This window comes from Mustelus asterias, chromosome 27 (assembly GCF_964213995.1).
Source record: "Mustelus asterias chromosome 27, sMusAst1.hap1.1, whole genome shotgun sequence".
Classification (NCBI taxonomy): Eukaryota; Metazoa; Chordata; class Chondrichthyes; order Carcharhiniformes; family Triakidae; genus Mustelus; species Mustelus asterias.
Window position 1 is genome coordinate 6653351 of NC_135827.1, and position 26584 is coordinate 6679934.

Genomic DNA, 26584 nt, shown 5'->3' on the forward strand with positions numbered 1-26584 from the left:
TCAGCCCATTGAGTCTGTACCGACCACAATCCCTCCCATGCCCTATTCCCGTAACCCTACATATTTACCCTGCTAATCCCCCTGACGCTAGAGTCAATTTTAGCATGGCCAATCAACCTAACCTGTACATCTTTGGTCTGTGAGAGGGAACCGGAGCACCTGGAGGAAACCCACGCAGACATGGGGAGAATGTGTAAATTCCACACAGACAGTGACCCAAGCCGGGAATTGAACCTGGGTCCCTGGCGCTGTGAGGCAGCAGTGCTAACCACTGTGCCACCGTGCCGCCCCATATTAATGTATTAATGTATTAATATAGTAACATTAATGTAGTTACAAGATCTCAAGCTGCTTCGCACAAACATAATTAGAGAGAATTTGACACCAAGGCACACAGAAGTGACATTAAGGCAAGGTCAAAAAGCTTAGCAAAACAGAGTCTTAAAGGAGGAGAGAGGGCAACAGAGAGACAGGGGTTTAACAAGAGTGATTCCAGAGTCTAGGGCTGAAGACGTGGTTGCCATTGGTGATACAGTCAAGAGGTCAATGTTGGAGGAACACAAGTATTTTAGAGAGTTGTAGGGTTGGTAGAGGTGACAGAGACGGAGAGAATGAGGCCTGGACGGATTTTGAAAGCAAGAATGAGAGTGATCAATGTCAACAATGGTCCATTGGGATTAGGAATCTTGAGTAAGTCCAGGCAAACAGTCACATTCAATTCATAATTTAAGAGGTGAGCCAAAGGAAAAAAGCCGGTGCATGGCAGAGTGTTTGTCAACGACCAAACTGTCCATTCAAGAACCGAAGACCTCACAAAACAATAACCGAATTCTAAACCACAGCCACTGTACTGCGGTAGCACAAGGCGACTGTCACCAGACATCTCCAACACTCAGACATGTTCTTCCAACCCCCATATCCAACAGATTATTCAAAGTTTCTCCATTTTGACCCTTCAAAACTGAAATTGCTCAGATTGGGTTGGGTTGAATGGAGGTAACAGGAGTCTTGACCCCCACCTCCTGGAGAGCCAGCAGGAGCGACAGTTGTCCTCTTTTTGGGAAGTTCTGACATGTTAAATGCCACTCAGGGCAGCAGTGGGCCACCCGGGGATCTATTGGATGGCAGTGCCACCAGGGAGGTGGTGTCCGCTGTTGGTTCAACATCTGCCCAAGGCCTAAATTTGTTGATGGACAGAGATGCGGGTGAGGTGGAACGAGAGGGGGGGGGGGGGGGGGGGAATCATGAAGTGGGGAAACAAGGGGCAGAAGTGTCAGCGGCAAGGACAGGAGAGTGGCCTCTAGGGGCACACCCCTCTCCCAGTGCCGGGTCCCTCAAGCAGACACCGAGTGTCTTTGAGCAAGGGAGCTTTTTTCTTATTCATTCATGGGACATGGGCATCGCTGGCTAGGTCAGCATTTATTGCCAATCTCTGGCTGCCCTTGAGAAGGTGGTGGTGAGCTGCCTTCTTGATTCACTGTAGCCCCTGTGCGATTCAAGAAGGCAGCTCACCACCACCTTCTGCTAGGGATGGGCAATAAATGCTGGCCTAGCCAGCGACGCCCATGTCCCACAAATGAATTTAAAAAAGAGCCCACTGGCTTGCCCGACATGGTCCCCACATGGCAAGTCTCCCTCCCCCCTCCCCCACCGGCCTCTGGGTCAATGACAGCAGTGGCAGGAGGAGGTCGTTAACTGGGCTTTAACTTCAGTCTCGACCTAAGGGCCTCAACTGGTGGCAGAACAGAAAGGCCATCCATGGGGGCTTCCCAACATGGGCTTCATTGGGGTGGAGGCCGGAAGCTGGCAGCCCCTCCACCACCCGATTATCCTCCCGCACCAACTACCCTCCCATCTAACTTCATGCATCCTCCCTGCCACCAAACACATCATAGGGAAGGGCATTAATCTCCAGCCATGGTGATTGGATGGACTTTATATTCTTTAATCCTAACAAGGCACCTAGTCCCATGAACAAGTTTATTCAGCTCTCTCTTTGCAAGCATCAATAACCTTTCAGACATGTTTTCCTGGCATTGTGTCTCGGTGATGTTCCCGGTCGATGGATTATTACTCTGAAGCTCAGTGAGCAGTCCCGTAAACAATGTCCCTTAAAACATCTGTCACCAACCGCGTACCGCTGCCTCACCTCACCTCAACATCCTCTCCCATCCCGCTGCCTCCCTTCCCGAGCCCCCGCCTCCTTTGCACAAACACTCGAAAAAGCCTGGGAACCTAATCATTCTGATTTCACGCACAAGCTTCCTGCTGCCCTGTCAGATTCTGCTGGGTGGACAAATATCTCCACAGGTCACACCCCGATCTCAAAGCCCCAATTTCAGTTTCCTGAAAGCTAAATAAAAATATCTAACTTATTAAAAACATACTTCAAAAGGCAACCCCCCCCCCCGCCCCCGTCACTACTACGGACAAACAAGTCACTGATTTATATGTGATTGATACCATTTTGCAGGGTCATATTGCTGCCTTGGATTGGTGCAGGAGTTGGCAAGGTCAGCAAGGCGGTGCCGGGATTGGGAAATGTCATCAGAACAGTTCCTGCCCCCACCACCTCCCCAATTTTTCAATGTCTTTAATCAAGGACTTTTCCGTCTTTGCGGATCTGTCCTGGACTCTGTTGAAAGAAAAATGAGTTTCTCCCACACATGGGCAAGATAAGAAAGCAAGCGCCCAGTACAGACATCTGGTGACCAAACACGACAAAAGTAGCAGCCCCTATCGATCACTCACCCCTCTCGGATTTAACCACTGGTGACACCTCACTGCCCCACGGCCTCCCCCGACACAACCGAGTGGGAATCTATAAACTCGTGCTAGGGCAATGCCCACTCCTCGGGGCTGTTCACAGAGCAGGGCCATGCAGAACCGGTTTAGTCAGGACATCGTGATCAGCATGTGGAGGATTAGACTAAAGTTCAGCACAGAAGCTCAAAATAAATCCCTTTTGCCTGAAGTCAACACCATTTACAAAAACTAACATTCTTGAGGCCTTGTGATTATCATCGTGATTTTTTAGTTCGAATTTGCAAGGTCACAAGACAAGAAGCAATTCATTAATTTTCTTGCTCAAATGTCATGAGGGCCTCCAACTCGAGCTTAAAGTTTATTTATTCATGTCACAAGTAGGCTTACATTAACACTGTATTGAAGTTACTGTGAAAATCCCCTCGTCGCCTCACTCCGGCGCCTGTTCAGGTTACACTGAAGGAGAATTTCGCATGGCCAATACACCGGACTGTAGAAAGAAACCAGAGCACCCGGAGGAAACCCATGCAGACATGGGGAGAATGTACAGACTCTGCACCTAACCAGCACGTCTTTTGGACTGTGGGAGGAAACTGGAGCACCCAGAGGAAACCCACGCAGACATGGGGAGAATGTGCAGACTCTGCACCTAACCAGCACATCTTTTGGACTGTGGGAGGAAACTGGAGCACCCGGCGGAAGCCCACACAGACATAGGGAGAATGTGCAGACTCCACACAGACAGTGACCCAAGCCGGGAATCGAACCGCAGTCCCCGGCGCTGTGAGGCGTCAGTGCTAACCAAATATAGAGGGAAATTGTGCAGCAGGAAGACAAGGAAAGTCTAGAAAAATCACATCAACAGCTATTGTGAACTCAGAATATTTCAAGAGGAGACAGAGGTGATCAGAGATTGGGAGGAAATATTTGTGGCGATATGGCACCTTTTTTTCTGCAAATGACGGAGGAATTGAGGATGCAAGTGGAGAGGATTGCAATAATTAGAACCATAGAACCATAGAACCATAGAAAATTACAGCTCAGAAACAGGCCTTTTGGCCCTTCTTGTCTGTGCCGAACCATTTTATGCCTAGTCCCACTGACCTGCACTTGGACCATATCCCTCCACACCCCTCTCATCCATGAACCCGTCCAAGTTTTTCTTAAATGTTAAAATAGAACCAGAGAAAACTGGAAAAGGAATTGATTCTGAGAAAAGAACAGGAGAACTGAGCGTGGATCAGTCACTGGAAACTCGACAGAACATCTTTAGTTGTTAGAAGAGGAAAGAGCAGAGTCTCTGGGTTTAACATATTAATCCTTTTTCAATGTACAGCCCATACAATGCAACCAATAAGACGCCACACAGCTCACGATGGGACAGAAGAATGAGACGAATGATTATAAACCAGTTCGTCAAATGTCAGCTGTGGACAGAAACCATTGATTCCCAATGATATCACAAAGTAAGGATTTGGTGGGAATTGCAAAGGAGAATCGGCGGCTGATTGGATGGATGAATGATTGGATGGATGAAATGTGCGATTATGTTTGATACGTGGGGCGTGATTTTCCTAAAAACTTTCCCTAACCTAAGTGCCCAACGGATGGGAATACGGGAGGTTTTCCCGTCCGGTATTTTTTTGGCGAACTTAGTGGAATGAATTTACAGCATTCTGTGCCTCCGATCCCCCCCTCCCCTCAATCCCCAATGGCCAGCCTCCGATTCCCCCTCCCCCGATGGCCGGCTTCCAAGCACCGACCCACCAGCAGTCCCCACACCCCAACACAGAGTCCCCCATTTCCTATCTCCCCCGAACCCCAATCTGCTTCCACCCCATATGGCCCTGCCCACCTCAGGCCCCACCCCTTTGGCACTGCCCAATGCCCACTGGGCATTGCCAGTGTGTCAAGCTGAAAGTGCCAGGGTGTCGAGTGAGCAGTGCCAGGGTGTCAGACTGGCAGTGCCACAGTGCCAGACTGGCAGTGCCAGTGTGCCCAGTGGGCAGTGCCATTCATTCCATCTTTCATTCCCTCACCCTGCAGTATAAATATCTCCCACATTCTAAGCCTTTTAGCTTTGACAAAGGGTCATCTGGACTCGAAACGTCAGCTCTTTTCTCTCCTTACAGATGCTGCCAGACCTGCTGAGATTTCCAGCATTTTCTCTTTTGGTTTCAGATTCCAGCATCCGCAGTAATTTGCTTTTAGCCAGGCTGCCAGGCCAGAACTGCCCAAGGCAACTGTCAGGGGCAGCCCCTCGCTCCTACATCCTGGGGGGCCTCAATGGCCTCTGGTCCCACCAGCGAGGCCATCACACCTGATCTTCTTTAGTGGGGACCCATACATGATCCCTGCTGGTGTGGACCTCCACCAGGCAGTCAGAAACTTTAGTGAGGCTGGACAATTGAATCCCAGCTAAAGAGATGCAGAGCAGCTTCTGCACATGGTAATCAGGCTCGCGGCGTTCCCTGGCGTGAGGCTGATCACACTATAAAAAATAGACTGGGAAGATCGCAATCAGCCGGACGCTGATCACAAATCTCATCCCCCGCCCTCCCATTTAAATTTCCTGGCCCGCTGCACCACTTGAGCAGTGCAGCGGGTCAGGAAAATCACACCCATGGCTTTTTAAGAGGCATTCAGTAAGATGTTTATGATGAAAGGGACTGCATCAGTACGGATAGAAGGCGGGTGGAAAAGACAGTCAGAGATACGTTGGCCGGTGCTCCATTTGGGGAAGAGTTGGACGTGGAAGAGCCAACGAGTTAGGGATGGAGCTACTTCTGCATTCCGTATTTCCCAATGATCCGAACTTGGGCTCGGGCAACAAAATCTCCCAACGTCGTGGCAAGCACAGACCGTTAAAAGAATTCAGAAAGAGATAGTAAGGGTGGGTCATTGAACAAATAGATAGGAGTTTAATTTGGAGAAGCACAAAGGGATTGGGGGATAGACGAGGAATGTGAAAATCCACTTAACAGGAAGGCAATGAAAGGTGTGGATGAACAAGAGACACCTGGGGGTCCAAAGTGCAACTGCAGTTAAATAACCAGCAGCAAACATTGTGTGGAGCTCATTAAAATGGACACCGAGCCCAACAGCAAATAATAATAACATTCAAGAAACTTGACACCTTTCAGGATAAAACTCGATTAGCACCCCATCCACAGACATTCACTCCCTTCACCACCAACACACAGTGGCAGCCGTGTGTACCATCTACAAGATGCACTGCAGTAACTCGCCAAGGCTATTCAGACAGCACCTTCCAAAACTGTGTCCATGCATTCTAGAAGAACAAAAGGCAGCAGACACTTGGGAACACCATCCCCAGGAAGCTGCCCTCCAAACCACTCAGCATCCTGACTTGGAAATATATCGGCCATTCCTCCACTGTCGCTGGGTCAAAATCCCAGAACTCCTCTCTAACAGCACTGTGGGTGTACCTACATCACATGGACTGCAGTGGTTCAAGAAGGCAGCTCACCATCACCTTCTCAAGGGCAATTTGTACTGGCCTAGCCGGGGAAGCCCACACCCCTTGAATTAATTAAAAAATTAATTCCCTTTGATTCACGGTTTAGGTTAGTTAGGTCACAGTTGGAGTAATGCGTGCAGTGGAAGTGACATCATCAATTGTCCCAGTTTAATGTGGTTGGGGAATGAAAAATAATACTGAGACAGAATCCTTATGGGAAATTGGGTTAAATATTCTAAACACAATTGATCTCAAACAATTAATTATCCAGGCTGACAGCCAGGTAGACCCTAACACAACAGAGCCCCCTTCAAGTACTTTTTAAAATTCATTTATGGGACATGGGCATCGCTGTTTGGCCAGCACTTATTGCCCATCCTTAATTGCCCAAGAGGGGCAGTTAAGAATCAACCACATTCTTGTGGCTCTGGAGTCACATTTAGGCCAAACCAGGTAAGGACGGCAGATTTCCTTCCCTAAAGGACATTAGTGAACCGGGTTGGGGAGCAGTCCTCCAGCCCCTCACTCAGCACAATGTCCCGCCTAAGGGCTGCCAGTCAATGTGATTGGCCAGCAGTGCCAGAAGCTACAGTAGATAGGATTGGCAGTCCACAGAGTCCAAATTCCTGCGCCCAATGCTGGGTAAGTGTGGGGGAATCTCAGGGTGGGGAGCGGTGGTGATGCCGGGGAATTTGGACAGAGGATGTGTGAGATGTTGGTGGAGAAGCCAATGGGGAGCACACAGAGGACAGACATTATAGGGGAAGGGAGGGAGAGGGGGGCTGCCCAGTGTTGGAAGAAGGCCATTGATGAAGGAACCCCGCCCTCCCCTCTTCCCACCCGAGGCCTGAGCAGGGTCATTTTTCAGGCTGAACCCTCCCCCCACCGCCCATTTCCTCCCATCAGCCTGAGGTTGAGACTGGGTAAGGAGCAAGTTTAAGTTTATTAAGTTTATTTATTAGTCACAAGGAGGCTTACATTAACATTGCAATGAAGTTACTGTGTAAATCCCCTAGTCGCCACACTCCGGTGCCTGTTCGGGTACACTGAGGGAGAATTTAGCATGGCCGATGCACCTAACCAGCGCATCTTTCGGACTGTGGGAGGAAACCGGAGCACCCGGAGGAAACCCAGGCAGACACGGAGAGAATGTGCAAACTCCGCATAGACAGTGACCCAAGCCGGGAATCGAACCCGGGTCCCCAGCGCTGTGAGGCAGCAGTGCTTGCCACTGTGCTACCGTGCCACCCAGACCACTGTGCCACCATGCCCTTAAGTGGTCTTTAAATGGTCTCAATTTAGACCAGGCCTTACCTACCCAACAGGAAAATTGCAGAGGGGTCGGTATCTGTGAGAGGCCAGAGGGAATCAAGATTGTTCCAAAATTTCTAGCACACCCCCCCCCACCCCCCGCCACCCAACCCCCAACAAAGCTGCCAGCGGGGAAACAGATCAATTCTGCTCATCATTGTCCCATGAATCTCAAAAAACAAACAGCGTTTCTACCTTGAAATCAAATTTATTGAGATGAGAATAACAAAATGATTGGCCGCGTTTACTGTGTCAAATATAACAAAAGCCCAGAGCTGGCAACAGTGGACGTAGACAAGTACAAAGGTATTTGATCCGTTGGAATGCTTCACCTAAATCGAACGGTGCTTATCTGGAATCTGTGTATGTGCCAGACACTCAAAAACAATGAGGAGAAAGATTCACAGATACCTGCTCTGTTTCATCGCCAATAAACCTGGGCAGGTGCAAGTTAATTTGCCGACCTCAAGGCGTGTGCGTGCGTGTGTGCGTGCGCGCTATCCATCCCTCGTGCATTGAATTATTCAGACATTTTTCCATTTCCTTCTACCAGTGAATCAGGCAGAGATCTTCACGGAAGCAGGCTGTTGCCAAGACAACCACACAAGGCAAGCCAAATCACTGTGAAAATAACGGAATGAGGAACATAGCTGGAGCAAAATAATCTGTCTGGCAATCACACATTAACAGGAATGATGGAACTGTTGGTGGTGGGTGGCGGGGAAGGGGGCGGGGGGGCGGGTGAGTAACATTGGCCCAACCCAGAGGGCGGCACTCAGTTGAATTTTTTTAAATCAAAGTTTTATTAGTGGAACAGAAAACACCAGGCAGGACAGATGTGAAACTGTTCAAGGAATATTAAACACTGGAGGAAAATTACCATCCTTGGCCGTAACATGCGTTGTGAAACTTTCAAAGTGGTAGCCTCAGACTGCAGATTCAAGTCGGGAGGCCCGATGGCACAGTGGTTAGCACTACTGCCTCACAGCGCCAGAGACCCGGGTTCGATTCCAGCCTCGGATGACTGCCTGTCTCCCCATGTCTGCATGGTGCTCTGGTTTTCTCCCCCAATCCAAAGGTGTGTGGGTTGGGTGGATTGTCCATGCTAAAACATCCCTTAGTAACAGGGGGATTAGTGGGGTAAATACATGGGATTACGGGGATAGGGCCTGGGTGGGATTCTTGTTGGTGCAGGCTCGATGGACCAAATGGCCTCCTTCTGCACTGTAGGAATTCTATGAATAATGACATTGCTGGTTTGGGGAGGCAGTGGCGTAGTGATGTGGTCACTGGACTCGTAATCCAGACACCCAGGGTTATGCTTTGGGGACCTGGATTCGAATCCCACCACGGTAGATGATGAAATTTGAATTGAATAAAAATCTGGAACTAAAAGTCCAATGATGACCATGAAACCTTTGTTAATTATCGTTAAAAACCCATCTGGCTCACCGATGTCGTTAGGGAAGGAAATCTGCCACCCTTACATGGTCTGGTCTACATGTGACTCCAGACACACAGCAATGTGGTTGACTCTTAAATTCCCTCCGAAATGGTTTAGTGAAGCACTCAGTTCAGGGGCAAATAGGGATGGGAAAAAAATGCTGGCCCAGCCAGCGATTCCCACATTCTCTGAATGAATAAAAAAATAGGTGAACGTCGAAGATTAATCAGGACAAAGGAAAAGGAGGAAGAAGCAGACGCGCACTATCATCCCACATCAAGCGGGAGTTTCAGATTGGCTGGAACAATGGAGCATCCACAAATCAGCTCCAAGATCACACTGATACAAAACCACAATACAATCAACTCCCAGCTAACACGAGGGCTGCATTCCCACAAATCTTCGCAAACGGTGAACTTGTACATGCGCCAAGTCGGCCCGTGTGCAATGTGCGCTTTCTAAATGATTGGTTAAAATTGGGAATCCAGGACTATGGAGTAGGAACACAAGATGCAACTTAAAATAAAAACAGAGAATGCTGGATAAACTCAGCAGGTCTGGCAGCATCTTTGGAGAGAGAAACAGAGATAAGGTTTTGAGTCCCTCTGACTCTTCTGAAGAACTGAAGGGGGTAGAAATGTAATGAACTATATCGTTGGGGGGAAGGAGGGTTGAGCAGAACAGAAGGTCAGGGATAGGTCAGAGCTAAGGAGAGATTGACAAATATGTGGTGGACATAAACCAAGGGGAGTGTTAATGGTGACATGAGGGCTGAAGAAGTGCTAATAGTGGCTTAATCCTACCTCTCTTCAGCTCTGTAGAATCATTAATACAAACTGTGAACAACAGCGATCCCAGCACCCAACCATGTGCAACACTTTCTGCCACTCTCTAATAGTGACTCTTTACCCCAGCTTTGGGTCTTGTAACCAGCTAGCGAGCCACTCTTTTACCTGTCTGTGGATTCAGCGTGCTCAGAACTTATTCTTTCGACTGCTACATGATTCCTTATCAAAGGTCTTTTGGAAATGTAAGTAAATCATATCCACTACATTTTCCTGGAGGGGGTGCGCGGTGGCACAGTGGGTTAGCACCGCTGCCTCACAGCTCCAGGGCCCCAAGTCGATTCCCAGCTTGGGTCACTGTCTGTGTGGAGTTTGCACATTCTCCCCGTGTCTGCGTGGGTTTCCTCCGGGTGCTCCGGTTTCCTCCCACAGTCAGAAAGATGTGCTGGTTAGGTACATTGGCCATGCTAAATTCTCCCTCAGTGTACCCGAACAGGCGCCGGAGTGTGGCGACTCTGGAATTTTCACAGTAACTTCATTGCAGTGTTAATGTTAGCCTACTTGTGACACTAATAAATAAACTTAAAAACCTTATCTACTCTGCTTATTATCAATTCACTGAGGTTGATCAATGCAAAACTTCAAATCCATACCAACTATTCATTGACCTCTTCATTATTCGGGATTCCATTATATTTCCCCTGACCCGTGTTAGGACAGGTCTATAGTTCCCTGTGCACGTTCTATCATCTTTTTTAAATGTAGGCATAACACCAGCTATCAGCTAGTCCTCAGGTAGGTCACCTGCTCTCAGTAAATCAGTAAATGTGTGTATTAAAGGCAATTAGGGATGGGTCAGAAATGGTGGCCCCCTTCCCTTATCAATGTAGCAGTAAGAAACTACCGCACGAGAGTTCCAGCCTCAATTTGTGCACTCAAGACACTCGTGAAAGTCTCAAAGTCCCTAATTCAAGAGCATATCTGCCAAAGAATGAGCCACAGCCGGCAAGGTAATGTCCAAATGAAAATCCAAGTGTACTTCTTACTTTTTCCAACCCCCGCCCCCCCCACAAGCAAATGTTCCTCTGCTGACACCTTGAAAATTATCCAATTAAAATTTAATCGGCTGGGTGATATCTGAACAAAACACCAGGCAGCAACATTATTCCAGGTCTGAAATCGAAGGTGACAACGGGTGAGGATAAGAAGCAGCAACTGTCCAGGCAAGGCAGTGAGAGAGCCCTAAACAAGCCGCCATCGAAAAGCGGCAAGAGGAGGAGGTCCAGGAAAGACTCCATCTCCATCCACAAAACAGCTTTACCAGCATTTTCCAGCATTCCAGCATTTTCTCTGTTGGTTTCAGGCTCCAGCATCTGCAGTAATTTGCTTTTATTACAAAGTGGAAATTGATCTGTTTCGCTCCTTAATGTCGGGTCAGTGCAGTTGGGATCCGGAATGTTCCGCGACCCCAGGGTGCCACCCCTCACATCTGCTCCACATCGCCCACACCCCCACCCCCTCCCCACACCCCAATCCCCTCCCATCCTCTCCCACACCCCACCCCTCCCACACCCCCACCCCCTCCCACACCCGCATCCCCTCCCACACTCCACCCCCTCCCAAACCCCACTCCTCCCAAACCCCCACACTCCTCCTAAACCCCCACCCTCCTCCCACACCCCCATCCCCTCCCACACCCCACCCCCTCCCACACCCTAACCCCCCCCCCACACCCCAAACCCCAACCCCCTCCCACCCCCCCCACCCCCTCCCCACACCCCACCACCCACACAACCCCCCCCCTCCCACGCCCCAACCCCCTCCCACACGCCCAGCCCCTCCTACACCCCCACCCCCCTCCCATAACCCCAGCCCCTCCTACACCCCCCCCTCCCACACTGCCATTCTCCTCTCGTGCCACAGGGAAAATGACGCCCCGACAGAGAGAAACTCACACACCATGAAAACCAAAATGAACCTTCGAGGGACCATTAACACCACAGCGATTCGCCCAGTGAAGCTGCAGAGGGAGACTCACTGGAGAGAATGCAACCAGGCTTATGAACCTTACTTTGAGGAATATCTTAGAAATCTTAGAATCTTAGAAACCCTACAGCACAGAAAGAGGCCATTCGGCCCATCGAGTCTGCACCGACCACAATTCCACCCAGGCCTTACCCCCATATCCCTACATATTTTACCCACTAATCCCTCTAACCTACGCATCCCAGGACAATTTTAGAATGGCCAATCAACCTAACCCGCACATCTTTGGACTGTGGGAGGAAACCGGAGCACCCGGAGGAAACCCACGCAGACACGAGGAGAATGTGCAAACTCCACACAGACAGTGACGCGAGCCGGGAATCGAACCCAGGTCCCTGGAGCTGTGAAGCAGCAGTGCTAACCACTGTGCTACCGTGCCGCCCTAAATCTCACGTTTTGGGGAGGTTGTTCTGTAAGATGTCAGATTTTTAAATCAGGTATTATAAAACTTTGTGGCAATATTCCATTAAACCAGCGTTCTGGCTGTAATACGGCCTTCTGTCTCCTGTATCCCAGGTGCACCAGGCTCCACACAACAAATCAAACCAGATCAGCTCACACAGTCACACACTGAGGAGTATTATTGTGGATAAGTACAGACTGGCACTGGTTTACCTGCCAAGTGAAATTACTCTGCACCCTCCAACTCTGCTCTTTAATCTTTCCACAAGAAAGCGAGCAGTAAATTGCGTCAAAGGTTTTTAGTTTGGTAGCTGTGCCTCCTGCTTTTGGCCCCAAGCTTTGAAATTCGCCACCTCGAACCCCCAAATTTCACTCCCCTCCCCCCCCCCCCCCCCCTCCACCCCCCTCTACACCTCTCCTGAAAATGTGTCACTTTGACCAAGCTTTCACCTAATGGGTGGGATTTTCCAGCCACGCTCACCCCAAGACCAGAAAATCCCACCCAAGTTCAATGGATCTTTGCATGGTCCATCCCCGCCTGCTACAATTCCCACGGCGGGCGGGACAGGAAAATTCCGCCCAATACCTCAGGCTGCTTATTGTCAAATTCTATTCAAAAATAATTCCTGTGAACTGCATCGGGCTGCTGAAGGGGCTATATAAATGCAAGTTGCTGTTGTTGCTGTTTTGATATTTATTTGTACAGTGCCTCGGGGCACTCTGAGGCCGCTATATAAATGCAGGGCTTTCTTTTCTGATATATATATGGATTCAAGAGATAATTCAATTGGTTACTGGGAAAAGAAGGGATTGAGGGATAAGGGGAGGCGGTGGCCTAGTGGTATTATTGCTACACTATTAATCCAGAAACTCAGCTTAATGTTCTGGGGACCTGGGTTCGAATCCCGCCACGGCAATTGGCAATTTGAATTCAACAAAATATATCTGGAATTAAGAATCTATTGAATCTACATTAAACCATTGTCGATTGTTGGAAAAACCCATCTGGTTCACTAATATCCTTCAAGGAAGGAAATCTGCCATCCTTACCTGGTCTGGACCACATGTAACTCCAGAGACACAGCAATGTGGTTGACTCTCAACTGCCCTCTGAAATGGCCTAGCAATTCACTCAAAGACAACCAAGGATGGGCAATAAATGCTGGCCAGCCAGCGACACCCATGTTCCACGAATTATTGAAAAAGTAAGGAGGCAGGCTCAGTCGGTGTGGGGACGCGATGATGTATCCGTGTGCGCACTATAATGTAAAGGGGCACCGCAGAGCAAGGGTTACCGTGGCACTGGAGAATGCGCAGTAGGATGCATGCATGGTCAGAGAAGAAGGACGCTCTGTAAGCAGCTAGCCTGCATGGTGGGAGCAACACCATGCAAGGCCATACTTGGAGCTGTAAATAGTTAAAGCTGGCTAATGATTATGGTTAAATATGCAAACCTCAAGATCGCAATCAGAAATCACCACTGCAACAAAAGGAACACAGATTATGACAGGGATTAACCGATCATAAAGGGAAAATAAACTCAGAGAAAAGATAGTTATTTCTTATTGCTAATGATTGTTGTGTTAATGAACACACAGCAACACCTGTCACTGACAGCTCACGAGCAGCTGATTTGTTGTGTCTCCTCAGTCTTTCTGTTAACAACCTTCTGACTTACTCAAGCGCTCAAAACTTCAATACAATGGAACTGTTTATATCGAGACTCCAATCGGTCAAAATAACTGGGAAAGACTGACAGGGAAATAAAGAGTTTGTGGGAAGACTTTTAAAGAGCATCAGAATATTACAGAACCTGGGGCACAATGTGATGCTCTGATCTCATTGAGAATCAACAGTGCATTCCGACAGGCGCTCAGCTGCTGCAAGCTGGCAGAACCCATTGTATCTGACAGAGTAACTTCAGCGCGATAACATTCTGGAACATAAAATTAAGATGCAGCTGGCATAAAGAGAGAGGGAGCGAGAGAGAGAGAACCAGAGAGAGAATGAGGGGGAGAATGAGAGAGAGAGTGAGGGAGAGAACGGGAGAGAGAATAACAGAGAGTGTGAGGGAGAGTGTGAGGGAGAGAATGAGGGAGTCTATGTGAGTGAGTGAGTGAGTGAGTGAGTGAGTGAGTGAGTGAGTGAGTGAGTGAGTGAGTGAGTGAGTGTATGGTCCTGACAGATAAATACCCTGCCAGCTGGTAAATGGGACTAGGTAGGTATGTCTCACATGTTGGTGCAGACTCGGCAGGCATCCCCCCCCCCCCCCCTTACCCCCAACCTCCTGGGGAGACTCAATGGCCTCTCTTCCCTCCAGCAGTGGGGAGCAATAGTAAACCCCGCTCGAGGCAACGCCTCCCAGCCAGGGTGGGGAGGGTGGTGGGGAGGGCGGTGGGGGGGGGACACTAGCGGGGCCTGAGACTTCAGTCCCGGGCCCGCTAATGAAATGTAAATGCTGATTTCCATATTGTAATCAGCTCTGCGCTGATTTCTGGTGCGGAGCTGATTCTGTTGGACATCCTAGTTGTGGAGACACGTGGAGGACATGACCCCCAACGGGAAGCCTGCAAAACAGTCTCCGCTGATACCTCCCAGCCCGCTGCACTGCTCTCGTAGTCATGATGTTACAGCAACTTGATTTTGTGTCTCTGTGCCCTGTTTGAGAGCAGATTTCCACTCCATCTGACGAAGGAGCAGCGCTCCGAAAGCTAATTGTATTTGCTACCAAATAAACCTGTTGGACTTTAACCTGGTGTTGTTAAAACTCTTACTGCTCTAGTAGCGCAGCGGGCTGGGAGAATCGCCCCCTGCATACCGCACCCTCTCCTTTCCTTCTCTATGAACGGTATGCTTTGATGGTATAGGCGCAAGAAACAATACTTCTCACTGTGACAATAATAAATCAAAGCAAATCAAATCAAATATCTATCTTTGCACCATCAGCAGATTTGGCTGCAATAAGGTCTGTACCTTCAATCTAAGTCATTAATATAAATCCTAAATAGTTGCAGCCCCAACACTGCAACACTCTCTCCGCAAGTTGCAGTTTACCAACCTGAAACTGAGACGTTTGCCCAGTCTCTCTGTTTCCATTTAGTCAATCCTTTATCCGTGCAAACATATCAACCCTAACACCATGAGCTCTTATCTTAAGCCGTAACCTTTTATGTGAAGTCACACGACACCAGGTTATAGTCCAACAGGTTTATTTGAACGCAAGCATCCGGAACGCTGCTCCTTAAGGAGAAATAAACCTGTTGGGATATAACCTGGTGCGATGTGACCTCTCATCCCAGTCCAACACCGGCATGTCCACATCATAACCATTTATGTGGGAGAGGCAGCATTCACAGAGCTTGCAAGAGCGGGAAATGTGGAGTGTAGGTGGAATGCAAAGTTTTGATTGTTGGGTCGAGCAGAAGCATGTTTATAGAGTGTCGAGCCACGCACCAGCATGTGGCAAGTTCAGGCGTGTAATAACATTCATGTATCACAAATAAAAACTTTTTAAAAAATAAAGTCCTATCTTCAAGAGGAAGCCAGCAGCACAGGAGAATCCCATGGCACTCAGTTCATGTTTGATTAAAGGTGGCGTGTAGCAGTGCTATGGTTGTGTAGGAAGTCAGCGACTTTTCTCTTCTGAACTCTCTGGCAGAAAGGAGCCGAGAATGGCAGCTTACATGGAGGCTCGGTGCTCGCAAGGGTTAGTCAGTGCTGAGGAGGATGTGGGGGGTTAGGGATGGGGGCAGTGGAATCAGGATCCAAGGGATGACAAGGAAAGAGGGAAAGGGACTGGCATGCTGGGTGCGGTGGGAACAATCAGTCAAGCCAAGAAACTGAGAGGCCTGAAGGGCAGTGCCATTCCTGCCCAAATGTGTCGACTGGTAGAGTCCTTACAGGCTTTTGAGTTCACCTACAACATTCCAGCTATCCTCACTGAGAGAGATCTTCTTTACAATGCAGAGTACTGGAATGCCAGCTGACTTGCAAGTTCAGCCATGTCCTACAGCGGGTGAGTACAAAGTTGGACCCAAGAATGAACATTCACTAAAGAGTGAAAACAAAACAAAACATACATCCTTTCTTCCAAAATGGAGAAATGTAACCATCAATAAGTTGCCAATCATGGGGTGGCCAGTGTATTTAGCTCTCTGATTAAGCTAGTCTCAAAAAAAATAATGATGCTTGACGACAGAAGACAGAGGGTGGTTGTAGAGGATTGTTTTTCAAATTGGAGGCCTGTGACCAGTGGTGTGTCTCAGGGATCGGGGCTGGGTCCACTGTTGTTTGTCATTTATATTAATGATTAGGATGCGAATTTAGAAGGCTTGGTTAGTAAGTTTTCAGATGACACCAGGATTGGTGGCAGAGTGGACAGTGAAGAAGGTTATCTAGGATTGCAACAGGATCTTGATCAATTGGGCCAGTGGGCCAATGAATGGCAGATGGAGTTTAATTTAGATAAATGTGAGGGGGTGATGCATTTTGGTAGATCAAGTCGGGGCAGGACCTAATCAGTTAATGGTAGGGCGTTGGGGAGAGTTATAGAACAAAGAGATCTAGGGGTACAGATTCATAGCTCCTTGAAAGTGGAGTCACAGGTGGACAGAGTGGTGAAGAAGGCATTCGGCATGCTTGGTTTCATTGGTCAGAACATTGAATGCAGGAGTTGGGACGTCTTTTGAAGACATTGGTAAGGCCACACTTGGAATATTGTGTACAGCTCTGGTCCCCCTATTAAAGAAAGGATATTATTAAATGAGAAAGAGTGCAGAAAAGATTTACTAGAATGCTACTGAGACTTGATGGTTTGGGTTATAAAGAGAGGCTGGGTAGAGTGGGACTTTTTTCTCTGGAGCGTAGGAGGCTTAGGGGTGATCTTATAGAGGTCTATAAAGTAATGAAGGGCATTGATAAGGTAGATAGTCAACATCTTTTCCCAAAGGTAGGAGAGTCTAGAACTAGAGGCCATAGGTTTAAGGCGAGAGGGGAGAGATACAAAAGGGTCCAAGGGACAATTTTTTCACTCCAAGTGTGGTGGGTGTCTGGAATGAGCTGCCAGAGACAGTAATAGAGACGGATACAATTTTGTCTTTTAAAAAGCATTTAGACAGTTACATGGGTAAGGTGGGTATAGAGGGATATAGGCCAAATGCGGGCAATTGGGAATAGCTTGGTGGTAAAAACTGGGCAGCATGGACAAGTTGGGCCGAAGGGCCTGTTTCTTTGCTGTAAACCTCTATGACTCTATGCGCAGATTAATAAAGTGTAACTGATGGAATGTGGCCGATTTTACAGGTGAAATTTAACTTTGAAACATACCCTTTGTGCTCCTAGGAAGTCTGATGTTAATGGCAATGGAGTTGGGCAGGAAAGTTGGGGCCATGATGGAGAGCCACCCTATTTGACCAGGAGGCTCTTTAGCCCATCCATTGTCAGCTGATGGTGGATTTCACCAATGAAAAGCTTCCCCTGCCATGGAATCGCAGGTGGCGCACAGTTGTAGTTCCTCCATCGGGAAGCGTGTGCCTCAGACATAATTCTGCCGCCAGGTACACGACCGTTACCCACCCTGTTTCTTACATCCTCGATGGACTCTAATAAATTTATCAACCACAATTCCCCTTTCACAACACCATATTGACTCTGCCCTATTGTATTATGATTTTCTAAATGCCTTGCAGCTACTTTCTGAATTATAGTTTCTAGGGCAGCAGTTGACGGCCCCTCCCGCCTGTGGGGTCTTTTGGTCCCATCGAAGTCGATCGACGTTTGAACGGCATGGAGTCATAGAGTCGTAGAGGTTTACAACATGGAAACAGACCCTTCAGCCCAACTTGTCCATGCCGCTCTTTTTTTTTAAACCCCTAAGGTAATCCCAATTGCCCGCATTTGGCCCATATCCCTCTATACCCATCATACCCATGTAACTATCTAAATGCTTTTTAAAAGATAAAATTGTACCCACCTCTACTACTACCTCTGACAGCTTGTTCCAGACACACACCACCCTCTGTGAAAAAAATGCCCCTCTGGACACTTTCGTATCTCTCACCTTAAACCTATGCCCTCTAGTTTTAGACTCCCCTACCTTTGGCTTGCCGTATTTTCCTGCCCCACAGGAAAGGTTTACCAGGATGTTGCCTGGTTTGGAGGGTATCAGCAATGAGGGGAGATTGGACAAACTTAATTTGTTTTCACTTGAATATCCGAGGCTGAGGGGCGACCTGATAGAAGTTTACAAAATTATGAGAGGCCTGGACAGAGTGGATAGTCGGAGTCTTTCTCCCAGGGTAGAAATGTCAATTACTAGGGGACATAGGTTAAAGGTAAAAGGGGGAAAGTTTAAAGGAGATGTGAGAGGCAAGGTTTTTACACGGAAGGTAGTAAGTGCCTGGAATGCGCTGCCAGAGGAGGTGGTAGAAGCAGGTACAATAGCAACGTTTAAGAGACATCTTGACAGATACCTGAATAGACAGGGAATAGAGAGATACGAACTGCATAGAAGCAAAACGTCTTTAGTTTAGAAAGGCGTCATAAGTTGGTGCAGGATTGGTGTGCTGAAGGGCCTGTTTCTGTGCTGTACTGTTCTTTGTTCTTTATTCTTTTATCTGCCCTTGGCAGATTTGGAACATGTCAAATAACGCATCTATTAACTCTGTAGCCACTCCTCTTAAAAAGCTATGATGTAGGCTATAAGATCCAAGCGTCCTTTCGTGCTATGTAAAATAGCTGGATTGAGCCATTCTATAAGTTTAGGTGTAGTCTCTATTGAGATTCCTCTGCTATGTATAAAACCTTCCATGCAAAAGGCAAAAATAAACTTGACATGGAGCACAATAGTTGTTTTCAGAAAGCTATTTTGATCCACAGTTACACAATCAGGAATTCCCCAACAAACACTGGTGTTTCTCGTCAGAGCGCCAGACAAATATTAACAGCATTGAGTTACAGCTATTGAATAGAGAAAAAGCAGATTGTCTCAATGTCACATGGACAATGTGTTCACTCTTCTTGTCAAAAAGTAAAACATCCTTTCAAAGGAAGTGTTGTTGATAAAGAGTGAACAAGAGATTAGTGAGAAATGTGAAATCTATAAAAAGTATCAGAGGACATCACGATGCCGCATTAGAAACTTTCTTCTGTCACATGAATTTAACAAGGATCTAAAGGCATGGGACAGATATGGAAATATATTCAGTCTACAGTTCATAGACCTGGTGACCAGATTTAGACTTTCTACAATAATACATAGCAAGGACAAAAAGATTATAGTAGACACGATTATGGTGAAATTGGTCGGGGCAAGAAGATGCGAGACTTGGGGCACCGGCAAAGTTATTGACTGCTTTAGGCCGCACTTAAGAGTGTTGTGTTCAATTCTGGTTGCCACATTACAGGAAAGATGTTGAGGCTTTGGAGAGGGTTCAGAAGAGCTTTACCAAGATGCTGACTGGATTAGACGGTATGAGCTATAAGGAAAGATTGGGCAAACTAGGGTTGTTTATTCTGGAGCAGCGGAGGCTGAGGGGAGATCTGATAGAAGTCTATAAAATTATGAAAGGCATAGATTGGTTTGACAGTCAGAAACTTTTTCCCACAGTTGAAATGTCTAATACTAGGGGGTTTGCACTGAAGGTGAGAGGATGAAAGTTCAAAGGAGGTACGAGGGGCAAGAGTTTTTACACAGAGAGTGGTAGGTGTCTGGAACACGCTGCCGGGAGTGGTGGTGGAGGCAGACAGGAAAGGGTTGTTTAAGCCAGGTCCCCGGCCACCGAAGCTTCAATGGCCTCCGAGCCCTCCCGTCGTGGCCATCACACCTGATCTCCATTCGTGAAGACCAGCAGTGATTTTCGTCGGGCTCCCGCTGCGCCCGAGGGTCGGAAAATCCCAGGAGCAGGGAAGATCCAGCCTGGAATGGGCTTGACATATTTAAATGCTCATTTAAATATGCTGATCTGGTTCCCGCCTGGTTATGTCTGGGAGCGGTGGGTGGGAGGATACTGACGAGGTTTGTCGCCGTCACAGAACGTGCTAAACCACCCACCCGCGATTGTCCGGCCCTGCTCCATTCTGACGGGTTCTGCCCCAGGCGCAACAGGGCCGGAAAACCGTGGCCTTTATGTAAATATGTATGTCTAAAACTATATAGATACAAGCTATATATATATATAATGTGCATATGCATATATATTATACATACTTTGTTTTTTGTAAATTATAAATAAATTTCACATATTCCATTCCCAATATGAAAATTCTAACTGTTTGGCACAATGAATCTTACATCTGCAGCTTCTGTTAAAAACCCAATGGGACTCTCCAACATTCTTTGGATTTGTCATGCCAATATGAAGGTCATCCTCCTCAATTCCATCTCTCTTATATTCTGAAGAATTGACCAGGGGGTATTTGGGACTTTGAACAGTGCCCCATGCCAAAGAAGCTATCAGTCAAATATAAAACAGACTGTATCCATTTGAAAAGGCGGTAAGATTTCTTCAGGCCTGTTGCCACAGAGACCAAGGTAATCTTTGTTCTCTGGCTAGCAAATCACCTGGTGCTGATAGGTTTCAAAGATAATCTATAAACGCTAAAGCTTCAGATTGATGGAATTGTTTCTGCGCTGGCGATTTACGATGAGGGATTGCGGTCATGTTTCTGCACTCAAGTTTTAAAAACAATGTTAGCTCAGTGTTCAAGGTTCATGGTTATAGCAAAGGATGAGGCCATTCGGCCCACTGTGACTCCCTACACAGGAGCAATTCACCTACTCCAGCTGCCCCACCATTTCCCAAACGCTCCCGCGAACCACATGAGCTTTGCAGCATAGGAGACAGGCGGTTCAGCCCATTCACGTTGTGCCAGCTCTTAGCCATATCTAGCTATGCAAATATTATAAACGTTTCCACATGAGGTAGCCCAAAGCTGGGAACTATAAAGTGACATAGATTATTGCTTAGAAAATTCAGCCCGGCCCGTCCATGCTAGCATGCCCACGCCACTTGAGCCTCCTCTCTTATTTCCACAACAAACTCGATCAGCATCTCCCTCTCTCCCAATCCCCTCAACGCTTCTCCAACCTCTCCTTAATGGGAAAAGGGTTACACTCTGTTCTTGAGCTACAGCTGATATGGTGAGATAAGCAGGAGAGAAAAGTGTGGCAGTCAGTGTAATTCAGCCATGTTGATGAGGTTGGCTAACAGGATTAAACACGCTCCCGTCTCTACTTGTTTCTGATTCCTTATAACGATAACTACTTTTGAAAACAGCCTTGTTTTTTTTTACATTATAAATTATTTCACGGTTGCAGCACTAAAGGAGACGGGTTAAAAGTTTAAGAACAAAACAAATTCTGACATGTACCGAGCTTACTAAATGTTTATGGCTACTCCCATCGGACAAATAAACAAATCCAATCCACCATTGTCCAGTGTCAGATACTTTGTTCGGCAGAGGTTCAAGACGGCAGCCCACCACCAAGCGCAATTAGAGATAGACAATAAATGCTGGCCTAGCCAGCGACGCCCACATCCCTGAATGAATAAAGAAATACTTCACTTTCAGGAGGGATGCAAGGCTCCTTGAGAGAGTGCAGAAGACCTTTACCAGCATGGTTCCAGAGTGGAAAGATTTCAGTCACAAGGCGAGGTTGGAGAAGCTGGGGTTGTTCTCCGTCCAGCAGAGGAGATTGTGTAGAGGTGTACAAGATACTGGCAGGTTTAGATAGTCAACAAGGAAATCCATTTCCAGCAGCTGGTGACACAAGAACTGGCAGAGCCCTTGAATAGCAGCAGCACCCCCCCGCCCCCCCATGCAGAGCTCCCCCCCTTGCAGAACGCCCCCTTGCATAGCACCCCCTCATCCATGCAGAGCTCCCCCCTGCATGAGCCCCCCCCCAACCCCGTCATCATGCATACCCCACCCCACCATCATAGCCCCACCCACACTCAGGCCTTACCCCTACTCAGGTCACACTCCCTTGGCACTGACCCTGGCACACCTATGGTGCCCAACCGGGCACTGCCAGGATGTCAGGTGGACATTGCCAGGCTGGAGCTGCCCAATGGACATTACCTGGCCCTGCCCAAGACCCCTAGGGGCTTCAATGGCCTCCAATCCCCACCCCTGGCATGGCCATGGTGCCTGGTTTCCGCTGGTGGAGACCAGTAGTGATTCTTGCCAGCGTGACTGCACGCCAGAGAGGAGGAAGATTCCAGGAGGCTGGAAGGTGCCTTGCGGGACCCAGGTAAGTCCTTTCAACTCTTGTCAGTTGCTTCACACCCTTCCTCGGTGGGAGGCTAATCTCACCGGCAGAAGGGCGCGAATCAGATTTTTATCCTCGTCTGCTGTCTTCCCCGCTCAGCATGCTGATCGACTGGCGTGGCGAGCCGGTAAGATCAAGCCCAAGGTTTTGGATAATAGATGCAGGGGGTTAACTGAAGAAGAACCTTCTCATGCAACAAGTGGTAATAATCTGGAAGTCGTTAGCCGCAAGTGAGGTGGGAGCAAAAACAACGAATGATTTTAAAGGGAAATTGGATGGGTGTTCGTAGGAAATAAACTGGTAAAGCTGAGGGATAGAGCAGGGAAATGGGAGTGTGCAGATTGCTCCATGGAGAGTCAGCATTGACTGGATGGACCAAATAGCCTCCTCCTGTGCTATAAATGACTTTATTCTACACTATACTGGGGCTGCAGAGTGGCACAGTTTTGAGCACTGCTGCCTCACAGCACCATGGACCTGGGTTCAATTCCTGGTTTGGGTCACTGTCTGTGTAGAGTTTGCACGCTCTCCTCGTGTCTGCGTGGGTTTCCTCCGGGTGCTCGGGTTTCCTCCCACAGTCCAAAGATATGTGGGTTAGGTGGATTAGCCATGCTAAATTGGCCCTTAGTGTCAGGGGGATTAGCTAGAGTAAATGCAAATCCCAAAATTCACACTTAGAATCATTATTCCTTCAAGCTGACCCTTGGATATAGAGTTCATACGATTGTAAGGTTGATCTGTTGTGCTCCTCACATTTCAATGATTTATCCCATTAGAGCCTGGGTGGGGTTGTAGTCGGTGCAGATGTACCGAATGGCCTCTTTCTGCACTGTAGATTCTATGCCAACCCACTTTGTGACAACAACAGGGGCTGCCAACAAAACTAGAAAATTGTAGCAGAGATCAGCTTAATCTCAGTGCAACACACCAGCCAATAAAACGTCCCAAAGTCTCCTCTGCTCCCTTAGTTGTTAAAGGAAAACAAGACGGACAATGGAAAACAACTTGGGATTGGTTCAACCAAGTAAACAATGTGCATAATGGCCAAATCACCTTGTCACCAACCCGCTTGTTTCAAGCAGGAGGAATTGGAACAGCTTGTAATGTTAACACTGAACCATTTGTCAATAACATAGAACATAGAACATAGAACATAGAAAGCCACAGCACAAACAGGCCCTTCGGCCCACAGGTTGCGCCGATCACATCCCCACCTCTAGGCCTATCTATAGCCCTCAATCCCATTAAATCCCATGTACTCATCCAGAAGTCTCTTAAAAGACCCCAACGAGTTTGCCTCCACCACCACCGACGTCAGCCGATTCCACTCATCTTCCTGTTATGGTGGAGAATTAGTTCTGTGTTTACTTGCACATGTACAGGATCGCCCATCGAGCGTTTTGCTCAAGTTAGAATGGAAACATTTAGGCTGGAATGTTACGGTCGTTCTTGCTGGTGGGATTTTCCCATCCCGCTACAGTGAACGGAGATTTGGCTGGATGCCAAATTCTCTGATTTTGTTGAAACGGGAGCGTGGTGTGAGCGCCCATTAAGATCGAGCCCTTTGCCTATTTATTGATGATTGTGATTAAACAGGTTAGAATGAATTGGATTATACAGGTTAGAACTATAGAATCCCTATGGTGCAGAAGGAGGCCATTCAGCCCATCGAGAGCACCAATTCTCCAAAAGAGCATCGTACCCAGGCCCTACCCCTAACCACCCCCAGACTCCATAATGAGAGCATTGGTGACATTAAAGATGTTGATATCAATTCAGGACAGGCATAGATACCTGCCCAGATTCCCTGATGACTCTCACGCGCAGAGATGTGCTACATCTTTTACGCTGACGTAGACTTCTCTATTCAATATCAACTTACACAACAGGATCTAATATAATCTCACCTTGACATGGAGTACTTGCTCTTGGTATGTTTCTTCAATCTTTATTTCGCAATGTACAGAGCAATAATGTTACTCTGTGCCTTTAAGGGTTAGAAGTATGACATCAATTGAAGGGAAATGTGTCATGTGATCCAGTCTCAGTTTCACTTTGGCCTGTGAGCAGAACACAGCACACACAGCTCTGCTGCTGATATCTTCAAACTTTCTATCCATGTATATATGTTCTCATATGCCTGGTTTAAATAAATGAACCCACAATCCCTAATGCGTGACTTTATAAAAACATGTGAGTAATTATCAATCAGCACAACTTGTCTTTGAATAATAATACAAAGTAATCAACTGTGCTCAGTTCTGGTCGCCTCATTACAGGAAGGATGTGGAAAAGATTGAAAGGGTGCAGAGGAGATTTACAAGGATGTTGCCTGGATTGAGTGGCATGCCTTATGAGGATAGGCTGAGGGAGCTCGGTCTTTTCTCCTTGGAGAGACGTAAGATGAGAGGAGACCTAATAGAGGTGTATAAGATGTTGAGAGGCATAGATCGGGTGGACTCTCAGAGGCTTTTTCCCAGGGTGGAAATGGCTGCTACGAGAGGACACGGGTTTAAGGTGCTGGGGGGTAGGTACAGGGGAAATGTTGGGGGGAAGTTTTTCACACAGAGGGTGGTGGGCGAGTGGAATCGGCTGCCGTCAGTGGTGGTGGAGGCAAACTCAATAGGGTCTTTTAAGAGACTCCTGGATGAGTACATGGGACTTAATAGGATGGAGGGTTATAGGTAGGCCTAAAAGGTAGGGATATGTTCGGCACAACTTGTGGGGCCGAAGGGCCTGTTTTGTGCTGTAGTTTTTCTATGTTTCTAATATCCAATACTGCTCCGCATCACTGGGGCATCTCACTCGATTGGACAAGAATCATTCCTAACTGCCCTCTTCCATGTCAAATGCTTTACAGCCTCCTGACTGTATTGCCCTCGGGGTTTATTTAGAGTAGGAAGAAAGCATTGGTTACCGTCCCCACCGCCATGGGAATCAGAGTGGGCAAGGGGTGGACTTTGACCTCGGGAGGGATTTAATAGTTTCCAGACGAGGGAGGCCGTAAACTCTCGCCCATAGTCCCTGCTGAACACTGAGGGCTGGTTTCACTTCAGCAAAATGGCTTGTTCATCAATTGCTACAAGCCAATGAAGGGCTCATTTTTAACTCCTCAGGAAAGCTTCGCTCAGCAAAATTTTGACCATCAGTGCCTTTTTCAAATTCTTCTTTGCTTTGAACTCTGTTTAAAATTAACTATTTCTTCTAAATCTAGTAGAAAAATAGTTAAAGAATAAACAGAAATCTGGCAGAGCTAAGGCCAATAAAAAGCATTTGCATATCAGGTTTCCTCAGGAATACCTCTGAGTATTTCACATAGCAAATGATGCTGTCACTGTGCTGGCAATTCATAGAAACCCTACATGCAGAAGGAGGCCATTCGGCTCATCGAGTCTGCACTGACAACAATCCCACCCAGGCCCTATCCCCGTCACCCCACATATTTACCCCGCTAATTTACCTGACACTAAGGGGCAATATTAGCATTGCCAATCAACCTAACCCACACATCTTTGGACTGTGGGAGGAAACCGGAGCATCCGGACGAAACCCACGCAGACACGGGGAGAATGTGCAAACTCCACGCAGACAGTGACCCAAGCCGGGAATCGAACCCAGGTCCTTGGAGCTGTGAGGCAGCAGTGCTAACCACTGTGCCACCGTGCCACCCAGTAACAGCCAATTTACAAACAGCAGAATCACATAAACAGCAATGTTGTGGAATCTTCAAAATCCAACTGACCCATTTAAGCAAGCAAATGGATGCTCTCTTTAATATTTTATTCAAAGGGCAACACCTCCAACAATGCAGCACTCCCACGTTGAAGGTTCTGTACTCAAGTCCTGAAATGATGCTGGAAGTCTTAACCTTCCAGCTCCGATAGACAACAGTGTGACCAACTGAGACACTTTTTAAGATGATGAATCAAACATTAAGATTATGTACACCATAGGAAACACTGGTGGCCTGTAATGTACACAGACAATTGTATCCTTCCCAAGTTTGTCCCTCAGAATTCTTCAATAACCCTGGCACCCCTCTCTACCTCTTCTGAATGCTACAACCAGAGATATCCTCA

At 47.6% G+C, this 26584-nt stretch overlaps 1 protein-coding gene across 8 annotated transcripts in view; it reads right to left on the reverse strand.

Annotated features, from left to right (window-relative positions):
* LOC144480067 (CMP-N-acetylneuraminate-beta-galactosamide-alpha-2,3-sialyltransferase 4-like) overlaps positions 1–26584 on the reverse strand; it is a 186324-nt gene that overhangs the window by 72833 nt on the left and 86907 nt on the right. The window contains exon 3 of one of the 8 annotated variants that reach the window (XM_078199253.1): positions 7970–8179. The exons of the other annotated variants lie outside the window; for them this stretch is intronic. The gene's annotated coding sequence lies outside the window, so the exon portion shown is untranslated. The remainder of the gene's footprint in view (positions 1–7969; positions 8180–26584) is intronic. 8 annotated transcript variants of the gene reach the window in all.